The 17,249-nt window shown below is 40.4% G+C and overlaps 1 protein-coding gene and 1 long non-coding RNA gene across 2 annotated transcripts in view; one reads left to right on the plus strand and one right to left on the minus strand.

Annotated features, from left to right (window-relative positions):
- The window catches only part of chst8 (carbohydrate (N-acetylgalactosamine 4-0) sulfotransferase 8), a 194,496-nt gene that overhangs the window by 49,585 nt on the left and 127,662 nt on the right, over positions 1 to 17,249 (minus strand). The gene's annotated exons all lie outside the window — the stretch shown is intronic.
- On the plus strand, positions 458 to 10,303 carry LOC147218072 (uncharacterized). The gene is made up of 2 exons (XR_015108882.1): positions 458 to 731; positions 10,160 to 10,303. It is a non-coding gene; the product is annotated as an uncharacterized LOC147218072 (long non-coding RNA).

Here is a 17,249-nt window from a genome sequence, read left to right on the forward strand (position 1 = left end):
GGGGACAACTAAGCTAAGCTAAGGAAGCCGGACTGATCCATTGCAGCCTTCCGGGGGGGGGGGTACTTCCTAAGTTGTACTTGGAGAGAACTTCACGAGTACTAGTACACAACACTCGACCCGTTGCCCCCTGAGTCACCAGGCGGCGTTAGCGGCGGGATTAGCATCCCCCCCCCGGCTGAGTTATCGCAAAAATCGCACGGTTAATATTTCCCCGGGCCGTTCCATCGGGTTCTTTGGCGGCCGTTGTTTCCACAAATGGGGTCGTCCGTCTCGCCGTCGGACGGCGGCACATTACGTGATCCGATAGGGCCCCGGATGAATCACCGCTTTTATGCATAATGCTATTTTCGCATCCCGCGGCAGAAGGCCGGGGAGGGGGGGCTCGGCTCGGGGGCCCCATCTGCCTCCTCGGCTTCGGGGGTTTGGAATTCAATTACGAGCTGCCCCCGGTCGGCGACGGCGGCGAGCGGAGGTGAGCTTTAATGGATTTGGAATATAATTTAGCTCCGGGGAGACGGGTCGCCATTACCCGTAACCACGTTAGAGGTAATCAAAGATTCTCCACGACGCCTCTTCTCCGGCTTCCGGGCTTTTCTGAGCTCCACCTGCAACTTTGGCCGTGTTAAACCTTGGGCAGAAACCGTCATAAATAACTTTATTGGTCTCATTCACCATCACGAGCCTTTTTATGGATTTTTTGCTCTGTTTTCTTTGGATGAAATTTTCAGGTATTTATTCATATTTTTAAATCATTTTTAAAATGACATTCAGGGTAAAATTCCCAGGTCTTCACGTGTTTGCTGTGCTTTATTATTATTATTTTATATATATTTATATAATGTTTAATCATTTGCTGATAATTTGAGTATAATTCCCAGGTCATCCATTTGTTGATTCATTTTCTGTTGATATTTTGGGTTAGATTTCATTCGTCCATTCATGTATTCATATATTTCATTAATGTTGTTGATATTTTGGGTACAATTTCAAATCCTTCATTCATTTATACATTCATTCTTATTTGCTGGAAAATTTGCAAACATTCATTCATTCATCCAATTTCATTTTTTGTTGATTTTTAAAATTTCAGGGCCTATTCATGCATTTTTTTTGTTAATATTTTGCGCATAATTTTCAGGTAATTGTTCCTAAATTCATTTGTTCATACATACATTAATTCATTTTTTTTGTTGAGATTTTGGGTAACATGTCCAGGAGTTCATTCATATAATCGTATATTTCATGAACTTTGTTGTTATTTGGGTAAAAATTCTGGGTAATCCATTCATTCATTCATTTTTGCTGGAATATTTGCAAACATTCATTCATTCATTCATTCATCCAATTTCATTTTTTGTTGATTTTTAGAGGGGGTAAAATTTCAGGGCCTATTCATGCATTTTTTTTATTAATATTTTGCGCATAATTTTCAGGTATTTGTTCATAAATTCATTTGTTCATACATACGTTGATTCATTTTTTTTGTTGAGATTTTGGGTAACATGTCCAGGAGTTCATTCATCCATTCATATAATCATATATTTCATGAAGTTTGTTGATATTTTGGGTAAAAATTCTGGGTAATCCATTCATTCATTCATTTTTGGTGGCAAATTTGGGGGAAATTCGCAGCTGTTCATTCATTCACAAATCCAATGTTGAGGGGTGAAATTTTATGTATTTTTTCAAATATATTTCTGTATTTTTGCATTCATCCAGTCAGTTATTTATTCATATACTTTAATATTTTTTGCTGACATTTTGGGTAAAATTTCCAGGTTTTCACTCATTCATTGTGTTTAATTATTCTATATATACATATATATGTTTAATTTGTTGATAATTAATAATTGTTGATAATTTGAGTATAATTTTCAGGTCAACCATTTATTTATTGATTTATTTTTTTGGATAGGATTTAATTCATCCATTCATGTATTCATATATTGAATTAAAACAGTTGATATTTTGGTGTCCATTCATTCACACATTCATTTTGGGGTTAAATTTCATATATTTTTTCAAATATATTTCTTTATTTTTGTTGATATTTAGTTTATTAATCAATTCATCATTTTTTGGGTGATATTTTGGGTATCAGATCCAGGAGTCCATTAATCCATTCATGTATTCATATATTCCGTTAATTTGGTTGATATTTTGGTTACAATTTCTGGATGATCCTTTATTAATTTGTTCATTCATTAATTAATTTTTGGTGGAAATTTGGGATTTTTTTTGCAGGCGTTCATTCATTCATTCATACATCTAATTTATTTTTTGTTGGATTTTGGGAGGGGTAACATTTCAGGGCATTCATTAATTTATTCATACATTTCTTTATTTTGTGTAATATTTTGGTTAAAATGGTCAGGTATTCATAAATTCATTCATTCATGCATACATTGATTCATTTTTTTTGTTAATATTTTGACCAACAGTTATTTAGTTATTTAGTTCATCCATCCATTCATATATTTAATGGATGTCATCGATATTTTACATAAAGTTTCCAGGTCATTATTCATTCATTCATACATTTTGGTGGATATTTTGGGAAAACTTTGGGTGTTCATTCATTCATAAGTTCATTGATTCATTTTTTTCTGGGTTTTCATCCAATTATTCAGATATTTTTTAACTTTTGTAGATACTTTGGATTAAATTTTCAGATGTTAATTTTTTCATTAATGCGTTTGCTTATTTACTCATTCAATTTTTATTGGTATCTTTGGAAATATTCATCAGCTGATATCAGTTAATAAATCTATTTTGAGATGCGGAGGATAAAAATATCCAAGTATTCCTTCGCTCATTGGGTCATTTTTGTTCATCCCATGAGAAAAATTAGCGGGTATTTGTTTTTTTTTTTAATTTATTTGTTTATTTAAATATAGCAGAAACATTTCCAGGTATTTATTCATTCATTCATGCTTTTTTTTTGTGTTAATATTTCAGAAACTTCCCATATTTAGGGATAAATTCCAGGCACTCATTTGTAATTATTTATCCTATATCCCTAACAAAACAGAAAATTAACATTTAATTCCCACCTGATTTTAAAAGGTATTTAAGGAAATTTATTTATAATAATAAATTATTTTCAGTCCCACTTCCTCTCATCTACTTTCTCGCCGGGTCGTGTCTGATTTATTACGAGCTTATAACCATTTATTACGGCTTCATTGGCAATTTGTAGATACTTCCTCACGGAGCGGCGGTTGATTGAGCAGCCATTCGTTTCGGAGGTTACGACCGTCTCGTATCTCGCCCGGCTTTTAATTAGCGTCCATTGTCCCATTCGGAGATCGTTTCCAGGAACGAACCAACGTCTCGGCGACCCGTCGAGCCGGTTCGGACTTCCGGGCGATTCGCCGATCGGATCAGCGGCGAATCGTCTCTGGATTAGCGGGTTCCCTCTTTTCGGCGAAGCCCATCGATTCTCCCTTTTAATTGCAAAAACTCCAGCCTTGGCCTTTTCTTCCCCGGGAGCCATTTTTTTTTTCCTTCACCCCGCCGGCCTCTCCGACACCTGTTATTAATTCTCTCCTGTTTAATCAGAGACCTGGGAGGCGGCTGCTGCTCCGCCACGCTGATGAATGAATCGCCGGCTTAGAAAAATGGACTGAAATTCATCCTCGACGGGAATTCGGCTCCTCGTTCCTCCTCCCGGCCCGGTAGATAAAGGATGGCGTCGGGCAGCGGTGAAAAAATTCCTGATAAATAATTAATACCGGGAGGCACCTGAAGATTCTTCCTGGTTTTTTTCTTTCTTTTTTTTTATTTTATTGATTATTTACTTTATTCCCAAGGGTTCTCAGGGATTTTTTGCAAGAAAAAAAAAAATCTAAAAAAACAAAAAAAAACAAACAATGGGGATCTATCTATCTAATGTTAATTAATGTTGACCTTTTTTTTTATTGATTATTTACTTTATTCCCAAGGGTTCTCAGGGATTTTTTGCAAGAAAAAAAAAATCTAAAAAAACAAAAAAAAAAAAACAATAGGGATCTATCTATCTAATGTTAATTAATGCTGACCTTTTTTTTTTATTGATTATTTACTTTATTCCCAAGGGTTCTCAGGGATTTTTTGCAAGAAAAAAAAAAATCTAAAAAAAACAAAAAAAAAAACAATAGGGATCCACCTATCTGATGTTAATTAATGTTGACCTTTTTTTTTTTTTTTTTTTTGTTCTTAATGGGGTTGAGAATGCATTGAAAAAACAAACATTAAATAATCAATACGAGTCACGGGCTCATCCATCTCCCTATCATTAAGAGGTGCAGAGGTTGAAAGAAATCCCAATAAATCATAAATATTAGGATTCCCCCGATGGCATCGCCATCCGTGTCATTATATATTTATCTAATTAATGTATTTTTTAAAAAGGTCAGGGGGTTGAAGATGCATTAGAAAGAAATCCTGATAAATAATCAATATCGGAAGTCATACATAGCGGCTCCTTCCCCGTAATTACTTCTCCATCTATTTATTTATTTATTACATATGATTTTTTTTTGTTTGTTTTGTTTTGATTTTTTAAAGTGAAGCAAAAAAAAAAAAAAAAAAAAATCCCAATAAGTAATCAATACTAGTCCTGGGATCATCCATCTATTCATCCATCTATTTAATATTAAGGGTTTTTCAGGGGTGGCAGGGTCCAATGAATTATCAATATTAGAAGTCGCCGATAGCGAGACCTTCCTGGGATTTATTTATTTAATGTTAAAGGTTTTTGAGGATGTCGAAGCAAAAATAAAAAAAATGGCAATGAATAATCAATAATAGGACCCAACCAATCACAGCTCCCGTCTGGTTTTGTTTATTTTACTATCATATTTATTATAATGTCAATTCTAGCTGTGTCTATTTGATGGTGTCCTACCCTCATTTCAAAATACTTTATAATGATCAATTTTTGTGGTAGTAAATTTAAAAAAAAAAAAAAAAATCTAAGTCTCCCAAAGCGGTTTGTTTTTTTAATTTCAAATTGTTTTTTTAAATTTTTTATTTATTTAAAAAGAGGTGTTTAACGAGCTGCCAAACAGTTCCAGGCGAAACGGCAGAGACGAGGCGCCAAAATTAAACAGGAAAGGAGAAAATATAAAGGGAATATAAGTGATTTACTGGCAGGAGTTGAGCCTCCCTTTGAATATAAACAGCCTTGATTAGAAAACTCTCTCTCCGTCTTCCCTTCATTTTTCCCTAAACGTATTCCACCCCTGGCAACCACTGCATTTTCCTTTATTTTTAATTTACCAGGAGGGAGATCACACATTGAAAACACTATAAAAGACTCATTTATATAAATATATGTTTTTACAAAAAATTTGGAGCATATTGATATTTTTTTTCATAGTGTACTGGCTATCAATATTCTAAATAATGATTAACAATAATTTTAATTAGTAATAATCAAATAAAATTATAATCATAATTTTAAAACGATATTAGAAAAATACATGTCAATCAATCACCGCAAATTAATACCTTTCGGAAATGTATTTTTCTGAAGAATTAATTCTTTAAAAATCTCAATTTATAACATTTTGACGGCAGAGTGCCGCTATTATTTTACTAGCGCTATGCATGCTAGGTTGATAATCTGTGGAGGTTGCTAGTGTTAGCTTTGGCTTCCCGCTAGCGTTAGCTTGGCTTCCTTCTAGCAATAATTTTGGCTTCCTGCAAGCATTAGCTTTGGCTACTTGCAAGTGTTAGCTTTAACTAAATAGGGTATACCTGCTAATAATGCCACGTTTTACTGGGTCAATGATCTATGGAGGTTGCTGGTGTTAGCTTTGGTTTCCTGCTAGCGTTAGCTTTTGCTTTCTACCAGCATTAGCTTTGGCTTCTCGCTAGCATTGGTTTTGGTTTCCCACTGGTGTTAGCTTTGGCTTCCGGCTAGGGTTAGCTTTGGTTTCCCGCTAGCATTAGCTGTGGTTCAATAGGGTATATATGCTAATAATGCCGCTAGCATTAGCTGTGGTTCCATAGGGTATATATGCTAATAATGCCATGTTTTGCCGGGTCGATCATCTATTTAGGTTGTGTCTATTTAGGTTGCTAGTGTTAACTTTGGTTTCTGGCTAGTGTTAGCTTTGTTTTCCCGCTAGCATTAGCTTTGGCTTTCCGCTAAAATCAGTTGTGGCTCAATAGGGTATATATGCGAATAATGATACATTTTAAGGCTTTAGGTGTTTTTAACAGTTCAAGGGAAGCAAAGAGGCTGATGCTAGGCTACACAGCTATCTAAAGGACAACAAGAGGAGGAAGGAGTAGGAAAATTGCTTGTGGACAAACACAACTTCCTGAGGTTCCACAACAATGTTCTCGTCGCTTCTCTCTGAATGCATTTAGCCGAGCTAAGCTAGGCTGCTAAAATAGCAGACAAAATGTCCTCGACTGAAGCTCGCTGGAAGAAACCTTCTCCCGCTAGGACGTGGACAACCAAGACGTAGCATCTGATGAGGAACAACGGTCAGTTAGCACCGCGGCCGGAAGCTAGGACCCATGACAAAAAGTGGAGCTATCTGCATAGCATAGCATAACATAACATAGCATAACAATAGCATAGCAATGCAGTTACCACGAGCACACCAGTGACCTCTGGACTTTGCACTTCTATCTCCAGCGTTCTCCTCAGCTCGCACAGAAACGTAACGTGAAACGTAAACAACAACAACAACGAAAGGACGATCTCTTAAAGGGGCGGGGCCAGGGGGCGGGGCTTCCACCTGTCAATCACAGGCATCCTCCTCCACACCTGTGGACAGAGTCCTCGGTGAAGCTGCTGATTGCTGAAGATGGAGAACCCAAACAATGGTACCTCCACTGCTCCTCTGCAGAGCTGAAGATCATCAGAATGTGTAGATATCTCCATATATCTCCATGTACCTCCATGCTTCTCTAAATATCTCAGCGTATGCAGATTATAGAAAGTCAGTATTCTGGGTCTCAGTCTCTCCACCAGATGTATTCGGCTCCAGGACGCCGACCCTGACAAATCTCCTCAGACTGCCGGTCGCCACGGTGGTTTATTATTACGCTCCGGAGGAGGAGCAAGATCTGGAGGACGTGAACTTCACCCGGGTTCCTTTTCCAATCCTCCTCCGAAACCCGGATGTTTGAGGAACTCGATCGTGGAATCTTGGTCGATGGTATCCACGGCGACGATGTGTAGGTCTTTGGACTGATCCGTTCACACACCTAGTGAACGAACGGTTCACAAATCTTCAGTAGAAGCTGTTTACATACATCTGAGGTGGGAACTGCTCACACACACCCACTGAAACAAATGTTCGGCTACCTTTGGCGGGAGCCGTTCAAACATATGCCATTAAAAAGAACAAAAAAAAAAAAATCACTTTGAAAGACTCAGCGAAGAGTTCTCTCGGAATGACTGAACGAACAGTTCACCCAGACCAACTCAACTAACAGTTCAATCTGGATGATTGAACGAACAGTTCATTAGGAACGATTCAAGGAACAGTTCACTTGGGACGACTCAACAAACAGTTCACGCAGGGTGATTGAACGAACGGTTCACTCGGAACGATTCAAGGAACAGTTCACTTGGGACGACTCAACAAACAGTTCACGCAGGATGATTGAACGAACAGTTCTCTCGGAACAACTCAGCGAAAAATTGACTCAGGGTGATTGAACGAACGGTTCACTCGGAACGACTCAACGAACAGTTCATGCGGGATGACTGAACGAACAGTTCACTCGGAACGACTCAACAAAAAATATGCTCAGGGTGATTGAACGAACGGTTCACTCGGAACGACTCAATGAACAGTTCACTTGGGACGACTCAACAAACAGTTCAGTCGGAGTGACTCAACGAACAGCTCATGTGGGATGATTGAACGAACAGTTCACTCGGAACGACTCAACAAAAAATATACTCAGGGTGATTGAACGAACGGTTCACTCGGAACGACTCAACGAACAGTTCACTCGGGATGATCGAACGAACAGTTCATTCAGAACGACTCAATGAACAGGTCACTCGGAACGACTCAATGAACAGTCCACTCGGGACAACGGTACGAACAGTTCACGACTGAACCGTTCACACACACCTACAGTAGGAACTGTTTATACACACCTGCTGAACGAACAGTTCACTCTGAACTATTGAGCAAACCGTTCACACACACCTATGGTAGGAACACAGACAGTAAGAAGTAGGAACCACATTCACACACACACACACACACACACGTTCCACACTCCTACTGAGCCATCTCTTCACTCACCTACAGGAAGCATCCAGAGCACCTGTGTGTGTGTGTGTGTGTGTTTGTGTGTGTGTGTGTGTGTGTGTGTGTGTGTGTGTGTGTGTGTGTGTAAGAATGAACCCTGACACGCCGTTTCCACATTAGAGGTGTTTCATTGTTAAACCCTGGAATCAAACAGCCGGTCGGCACTTGAAACGCGGTTGCCGGGGGCAACATGAAAGGGGCTCTGCCGACGGGAGGAGAGGGCGGTGCAGCGTGACGCCGAAAAATCTCACACACACACACACACACACACACACACACACACACACAAATACACACTATTACCGCACAGCCTCAAAAGTACTATGTCACTTTTTATATCCCTGAGGAAGAACAAAGTACTTTGTAATCTATTACATCTGTGTGACAGCTACAGCAAAGTCAGACACACACACACACACACACACACACACACACATCACTGACATCACCTTTGACCTTAAATATCTTTCAGTATCTTTCTGGGAGACGCCATTTTTTTTTTTTTAGTGAAATTAAATTAATTATTGTTATTGGTTGATTTAAAGAAAACCAAGTCGGACTGTCCTGTAATCCTATTTATTTGTGAATTTTTTTGTTTGTTTTTTAAATTGAATTCGCCATCCCTCTCCTGAGCAGCCAATCAGAGGAGCCGGCAGACAAGCCCCGCCCCCTCCATAGTGTCCATCGGCACTCGCAACACGCTAATTTTTTTTAATTTTTTTTTATATGTAAACATAATTTTTCAAGTGTTTATAATTTTTCTTTCATTTCTGGAATGTAGTATCATTTAGAAATTGATTTTTCATCATTTTTGTTATTTTCACTCATACAACAGCACCTTTGTTTAATTGTTAATTGTGATTTGTAACCGATAATTTCTCATTTCTAGTTTTTGTTGTTTTCTGTTCATTTTTCCTCGCAGATTTTTTTTTAATTTCCCCAGAAATAATCAATTTAATTTAAATACAAAGAGATGAAAGTATGATTTATTTGTATGATAAGATGAAATAGAAGGAAGGAAAATGTTATGTAAAAAAGTGAAATGAAATAAAAATAATGGAAGAAAAAAAAAATGGCACTCCATGACTTTTTTTTTAAATTATTTCTTATCTATTAACAGTAATTTCTTGGTGAACGAAATTACTTTCTTGAACTTTTGGTGCTTTTAAAAATATATTTATACACATAGAGAAAATATATTAACTATCTTATGAATATTGTCACGTTATTTGTCAAGCGGTAAGCACACACCAATACCGCTGATCACTATTATTACTAAACTATTAGTTCTGCTGCTACTCACAATAATAATAATAATAATAACAATAATAATAATAATAATAATAATATAAAAACTAACATCAATACAACACTTAATAGATGTATAATAATCATGATAATTATTAAAATAATGCTTGTAATATCAACAACAACAAAAAAATACCTACAATTATTATTAATTCAATAATAACAATAATAAAAATATGGTTCTGTGGGGGGGGGGGAAGTGGGGCGTCCCTCAAACCGCCGTCATCATCATCTTCATCGTCATCTCTCATTGAACCTGAAGCTCCAAATGTAGGTCAAATCTGGCTTCCTCATGTTTACTGGGAGGAGGAGGTTCTGTGTGGGGGATTTGTCGGTTTAATGAGCGCCGAGGAGGGAGTTTAAGTGAATTAATTCATTTTTTCCGGCTCATTTTTTTATTTTTTTTTTGAGATGTTTTGTAAGTTTACATGAATCGAAGACGTGGATATCAGGATCTGAGTGGAGGAAGACGACTTCTCCGATCAGAAGATGAAAAGAAAGCAACAACGCGCTGATTATTAAAAAGGAAAAGCTGATTCACTGCTAATTAATTTCAACACCCGGATTTCCCACAGGCCTCGAACGCCACGCGGCGTCAGACGACCACGAATCTGCAGGGTGGCGGTTTTAAGCTGACGTCGGTAAGTGTGTGAAAAGGAAATGGTTCGAGGGATGAATTTGACACCCCCGACACACACACACACACACACACACACACACACACACACGCAGGTGTTAATATAGGTGTGTGTATCAGTGTTAAAGTGGCCTTCGGGGTAACGTGTTCTTTCCTTGCTGGAAAACAAAACTGTAACCAGACACTTTGATAGAAAACAAGGTGTGTGTGTGTGTGTGTGTGTGTGTGTGTGTGTGTGTGTGCGTAAGAGTGTGTTTCTGTTGTTCACCAGGTGTTATTATTGGGTGTGTGTGAGGTGGGCATAATGTGTTTGTGTGGCGTATGTGACGTACTTGTGTGTGTGTGTGTGTGTGTGTGAGGTGTGTGTGAGGTATGTGTACTCAGACAACTGCAGGAGGAAGTGTTTCTAACTATATTGATGATTCCCACTGTTAATAAACTCCATTATTTTATACTTTTCATAGAAATTTTTGTAGTTTTTGGTAGTTTTGTGGAAACAAAACCACAATGAATAGCAAATTTTTGTTTTTTTTTCAGATCATCAGATTGTGTTGAATGTCAGATTTTATGTGAGTGATTCAATCAGCTTCGAATCACTTTCAGGTTTATTTTTTAAAATGAGTTAAAATTAAAAAAACACTGTGTGAAGCTGTCGCTCGATGAAAGGACGAGGTATTTCCTCCTCCTCCTCCCGCGAGCTCGCTGAGCGATCGATGGACGGAAGCTATTAAACAGACCCGCCCTGTTTGTTTTCTCGAAGCGGGATGGAGTTATTTGTGTTTTTGTTTTTTTCCAATTCATTTTTAACCAATTCTTACTTCATTTTCTGGACAATTTTGTTTTGGAAATAATTTTTGGATAATCTTTTTAGTCTGTTTTTTTTTAATATTTCTAGAATCTACTATCATTTTAAAAGTAATTTTTCATAGTAATTTTTGGGAAATTTTCACTTATTATTTTGGTAATTGTTTGGTCATTTTCATTAGTGTTAATTCTAAATTTCCATTATTATTTTTTTTCTAACCAATTTGTAACTGATCATTTCTCATTTCTTTTTGTGTGATTTTTTTTTTGTTATTTTTTTTTCCTCATAGTTTCACTTTAATTTCAAAATTATTCCTTGCTGTTGTCAGTGTGTCAGTGTGTCTGTGTGTGTGTGTGTGTGTGTGTGTGATCTTTTCCAATTTCATGTTGACATCAACACACACACATACACGCACACTCACCACTCACCCCCTTCACTGTGCCACCCTTCTGGGTTGGGGAGCTCGATTGATGCTAGTTAGCTTAGCATAGGGAGTCACGTCTCGGGGAGGGGGGAAACAAAAACTACAAGATGGAGTCAGGCGTCCAATCAGATCCAAACAGGAAGTACAAGTGGAAAACAAATAGGAAGAGGAAAAAGGTACGGGCAGCAGGGGGTTTCAGCCAATCACGCGGCTTCATTTGGCCTGCTGAGGTTGCGTTGCCCTTAAACAAAGTTTAAGGTTCAAATAAAAGAGTGAGCAGGTGAGATGAAACATACAGCAGCCCTTCAAACATCTGTTTCTCCTCCGCTTTAGCATCTGAAACTTTAGCATTGGCTAACTTTAGCATTGGCTAAGTTTAGCATTGGAAACATTAGCATCATCATGTTGGAAAGACAGACTTTTCCCACAACTCCACCTTCATTTCCGATCACTAGCTTGCGGCACACCACAGATTCCCATATGCTAACCAAGCTAACTTAGCTAATGCTAAGAACGTCGCAAGTCTGGAATGGATTACACGGGAACTTCTTTTTTCCAAAGATGTCGGTTGTGTGACATCATCACTCGCCATTTTTGACTGTCCGTTAGCACGTGGCGCGTCTTATAAAGTTATTCTAAAATAGGGAAAGGTTACAATTCTTTGGCGTGTCCCTCAGAAACATCCGATAGTTGAGCTTGCGGCAGAACAGGTGTTGGAATTAATGGCCCTGTCTGTGTTTTCCCCGTCTTATCCTTCGTCTTCTTCTTCAGCGCCCCATCATAAAGTAAACGCTGCGCCTCGTAAAGCTTCTCCACCGCCAACGGCGGACCTCCTGACAGAAACTCCCAATCAACAGCAGGCGATGGGTCAATGGAGATGCACCACCGGGAGGGATGGAGGGATGGAGGGATGGAGGGATGAGTTATGGCCGGGGCTCAGAATGTTGTTTTAATGGGCCTCCGGGCCGCCGCCATAAAGCATTTGGCGCCTCGTAGCCTCGGCGGCCTCCTGGCTCGGCTGATAGACGCCGGGCAGAAACCCAGGCTTGACGCATCCCAACTCTGGACTGGGATTATTCTGGATTACTGTATTTTTCGTACTATAAGGCGCACTTCAAATCATGACATTTTCTCAAGAATTGGCCTTATAATCCAGTGCGCCTTATGTATGAATTCTTGTTGTGCTTACTGGCCTTTGAGCCAATTTTATGTCCTCAAAAATTTGTCAAAATGCTTTAGTGAGACTCTGGAAAGCAATCAAACCTCATGCTAACTTGAGTTATCCACTATTGCTGGCAACCATAAACCAATCGGAGAGCAGGACTTGTATGCTTACATCCGGTACGTACTGTGCTTCAACAGAATATTACTGAGGACCCCCAAAAATGGCACCAGTTAAGGGACATGCTGACAAAGCGAAATTCAAACTCGAGGCTATCAGTCACGCAGTAGATGATGGGAACAGAGCAGAACATGGATGGATCAATGGTATGGAGGTGGAGGAAGCGAGAAGATGAAGTGCACCGAGTAAAGAAGAGCAAACAGAGTTCATAGGGAACAAGGCAAAATGAATAAAGTTGGATTAAACTGACCTTTTTTTGTCTGGCTTTATATTCCATATGTTTTATCATGCGCTTTATAATGCTTTGTGCCTTATGGTCCGCAAAATACGGTAAGTAAAAGACAGGAAAAAGTACCTACAGACGGATTATTGTTTCTGACGAATGCCGGTATCTTAAGATATAAAACCATCTAATGTGGAAGTTAAGTGTCTTTCCAAACCCAGAAAATTAGCATAAGGGGCTGAAAATGTGTGATTGATTATTTCCCTTTTAAAAGATGAAACAAAAAAAAAAATCCTGAAATATGAAAGATTTTCACAAAAATATTTGAGGAAATACCCCCCAAATATGTGGTCATTTTTTGGGAAAAAAAAAAACTACAAATATGAAAATGAAGCTCGTGGATGGCTAGCTTACTTTAACCTGGGAAGATGCGGAGGAGAAACTACAAGTGCGACTAAACTTCTAAAGTCAGGATCTTCAAAATAATATGTTAAATAGAATTAAAACACAGATTTTTTTTTTTTTCCATTTGGCTTCAGTGGTGGCCTCCTCTAGCGCCCGCAGCACGCCGCCGCTACTAGCTACACTTCGCACTCCTCTTCCTCGCGCTCCTCTCCAGATGGCATGCTTCCTGCCGTCTTGGAATAATAATGATAATAATGATAAAAATGAAAATAAAATAAGCCACTGGAAGGCAATAAACTGCAGAAAAAGATAGGAGGAGGAGGAGGTGGCGGCAGCTAATTAGCTTTTTTTAACAGCTGAAAGGATTCTCCATCCTCGCTCCGGTCCGGTGCTTCCCCCTCCACCCATAAGCTCCGCCCCCTTTCTGGCGAGGACTCCGCTGCTCAGCCAATCGCCCGCCTCCGTGCACTTCCTGCTTGGTATTAATCCTGCCTCCTCAAACGTCTCTCAAAGAATAGTTAACTAGTTAGCGCTGCCTGCTACTGTCGCAACTAGCAAAACATGAAATGCTAATTAGTCATGAGGAAGGGAGATGAGGCCTCCTATTGGCTCGGGGTTTTTGACAAGTCCCACCCCCTTTTGTTTTGGACTGGTTAACATGTGGGCCTGAAGAAATACAACTGGTTAACGCTAGTTTACAGTTTGCTTACTAGCAGGGGTTGCAGGTTACATTTACTATTCAAGGGTAAAATGATTGACAGCTAACTAGCCAGGCATTTTTGACACATGAGTTAACCGTGTGAGATGATTTAGCTTGGAGGTACAGTGTGAAAAACTAGTTTACATGTCAGGTTAGAGTAACTGGTCAACATGTCCTTTATGAGTCAACTCGGTAGTTTCTACTTACTCATTGACAAGTTTTGCTCGAAAAACAAGAAGTAGTGGCCTTTATGAAGGGTCACTAGTTATTTAGTCAATTAAAAATCAATAGTCCTGTTGGCGTTGCTTGTGTTACCAGCATGTGTTACCAGCATGGGTTAGTTAAGTCGTTACTAGTTTCGATCCCACATGTCAACTAGTTAAACCGGTAAGAAACACCAAATGATTGATTTCAACGGTTAAAACAGGGGATAAAAAATAAAATTCACAGTTTGCAAGGCTGTGCCTAGTGCACACACACACACACACTACACACACTACACACACACATGCTTGCACACACACACATGCTTGCATACACACACACATGCACACACACACACATGCACACACACACACACGTGCGCCTCTCAAGCGGATCCTGTCCACATGCAGCAGGTCTCCAATCATTAACCGTCTTCATTACAGTCAGACCGCGCGTGTCAATCCACTCAATAGCTGTTACAGTAATAGACTTGTAATCGGCTCGGTGTGTGTGTGTGTGTGTGTGTGTGTGTGTGTGTGTACCCACCCGACACACACACACACTTACACACACACACAAACACTCCCCTGAGTCGCTGTGAGACGTGCAAATTAAATAAGACCCAACAGCTTCCGACACTGATTTCCTGGAGAGGTCGGGATCCGCAGCCGGAACGCCGACGCTAGGGCGCTAACACCGATGCTAGGGCGCTAACGCCAACGCAGGCGTTTCCGTGTAATTCCAGGTGATTTCCCAGAAGGTTCTCCAGAACAATACCCCTCCACACCATCTCCAGCACCACGGCAACGCTCAGCATGCGAATAATAACCCTGGATGTTCGTGGACGCTAGGTTTTCTTTACGCGCCGCTAACGACACGCAACAACATCGCGGGGTCATCCTTAGGAACGCCGTTGCCCGCCGGACAGCGAAAGGTCACGGGTCAACGGAGGCCTCTGGGGGTCGCCGGCGTCTCGGCGGCCGAGGTAATCAAGCAAGAGAGGAAGGGGAAAAAATGTCCGCCGTTGAGACTCGACCTGACGCGACCTAGCGTTTCCCGCGGCACCGGCTGACGCTAACCGGGTGTCCAAGACAGAAATGACATTTGAGGACGAAGTGGAGTCGCGCCATCGTCTGCTCCAGGCCCCGAGGCCTAACATTCCAGCTATGGCACGCTGGCCAATCAGAATTCGGGGTTTTTGTCGAGGCCCCGCCTCCTCAGTGCTTCCTGTGACCTAACTAGGGAGGGGCAAAGCACTTACGCTAATGTAGCATTAAATGCTAACTAGAAAAACTGGACATGAGAATTAGTTATGGCTGAATCTGCCAATCGGAATTCAGGGATTCAACCTGTTGTTCGGTTCACTAGTCAACATGCCGGCCCTTACGAGTTAAGTTAGTTAGTTGATCCATCCGGGTGGATCAACAAGACCCTCACTTCAATGGCTAGCAAAGATATTGGTGCATAAAAGGCTATTAGTCACTAGCCTCACTAGTTATCTTGCAAGTGCAACCTGTCTCATGACAGGTGGGCTGGTTAGGTTGCAGTGATTAACTAGTAGTCAGGTTCAGGTCTTTACAGGTGCGACCAGTAATATTTGGCAACTTGTTCGCAGCTAGCTTATTCATCGACCGATGTTTTGTTCGATATTTTGCTGGGGAAGTCGTCTGCAGCTTTTTTAAAACCTCTCTATATATGGTAATATATGGTAATCTGTGTATAACCTCCCATTTTGGATTAAAAAAATCTGTGACATTTCAAAAAAAGTATTTATTGTCACTTCTGCAGTATTTTGGGGGTACTTTTTTGAAGCAGTTGCACACTTTGCCAAACACCAGGCTACTTACCGTGTTCCCGGCTCCATCTTAGCAACATTTAAGAAACAAATTAGCTATCATTAAATACACAAACAAGATAAAATCCAAACATAATCCAAGAGATTAATTATCGGTGTGATTACAGAACCTGCGGAGCTTGTGTTATGCTAAGTGTCCAGACTTTGCGCTTCGTAAATCAGGGGAAAGACAAACAAACGAGCCCCCTTTTGTTCTGGATGGCTTGATTAATGGACGACCGTCTCCTGGTGATGTATGTCGACCGGAGTCGGGGGTCGGGGGGGTTTGAGACGGGCGGCGCCCTGGAAAACGGCGTGCTAAACCATATGTGCATTAGCATACTAACAAGCGACCTCTCCTGCGTACGTGCCGTATCTCCCCCACACCTGGATGGGCCGGAGCCTGGCTTCATATTCTATTTTATTTATATATATCTTTTTTTTTCGCTGAGTCCCACGGACGACGCTAATGAATTGCATTGCCAAATATGGCAGGTTGATAAACCGACTTTGCGCCGTTAATCAGCAGCAGAAGGGGGGCTGGTAGAGTCCGGGGACGCCGCCGTGACTGACAGGCTAATTTACCGAGAGGGGCAGCTTTTCTTCTCGTGAATGTAGCTCTGCTTACATCAGCTAATTAAAGGCGGCCATTCTTGGTGTGTGTGTGTGTGTGTGTGTGTGTGTGTGTGTGTGTGTGTGTGTGTGTGTGTGTGTGTGGGGACGTCATCGTGCACTAGGATCAGGTTCTCCTCCGGCAGGATGAGGGTTCCGTAGTGTGACATTGCTAGCCATCCGGCAAATGGGGTCAAGAATCAGCAAAATTAAGTGAAGGTTAGCTTAAGAAATGGAGACGGAACCGTCTGGAACATACCGCGAGAACCAACACAGAACCCGAGCTGTAACAGCAGGTTGAAGACGGCAGAAGTACAAGTTTGGGAAGTGATAAACCAGAAGGAACCTGATCCCCCCCACCCCCGAAGATTGCTTCTGCTCAAAGGAGCATCTACCACAGCCTCAAGTTCCCAAACGAGGTTGATGATGGCAGAAGTACAACTTTGGGAACTGGTGAACTAAAAGGTACCAGCCCCCAC

Source organism: Fistularia commersonii, chromosome 27 (assembly GCF_037954325.1).
Source record: "Fistularia commersonii isolate RoL2024-O1a breed Wild chromosome 27, RoL_Fcom_v1.0, whole genome shotgun sequence".
NCBI classification, from domain to species: Eukaryota; Metazoa; Chordata; class Actinopteri; order Syngnathiformes; family Fistulariidae; genus Fistularia; species Fistularia commersonii.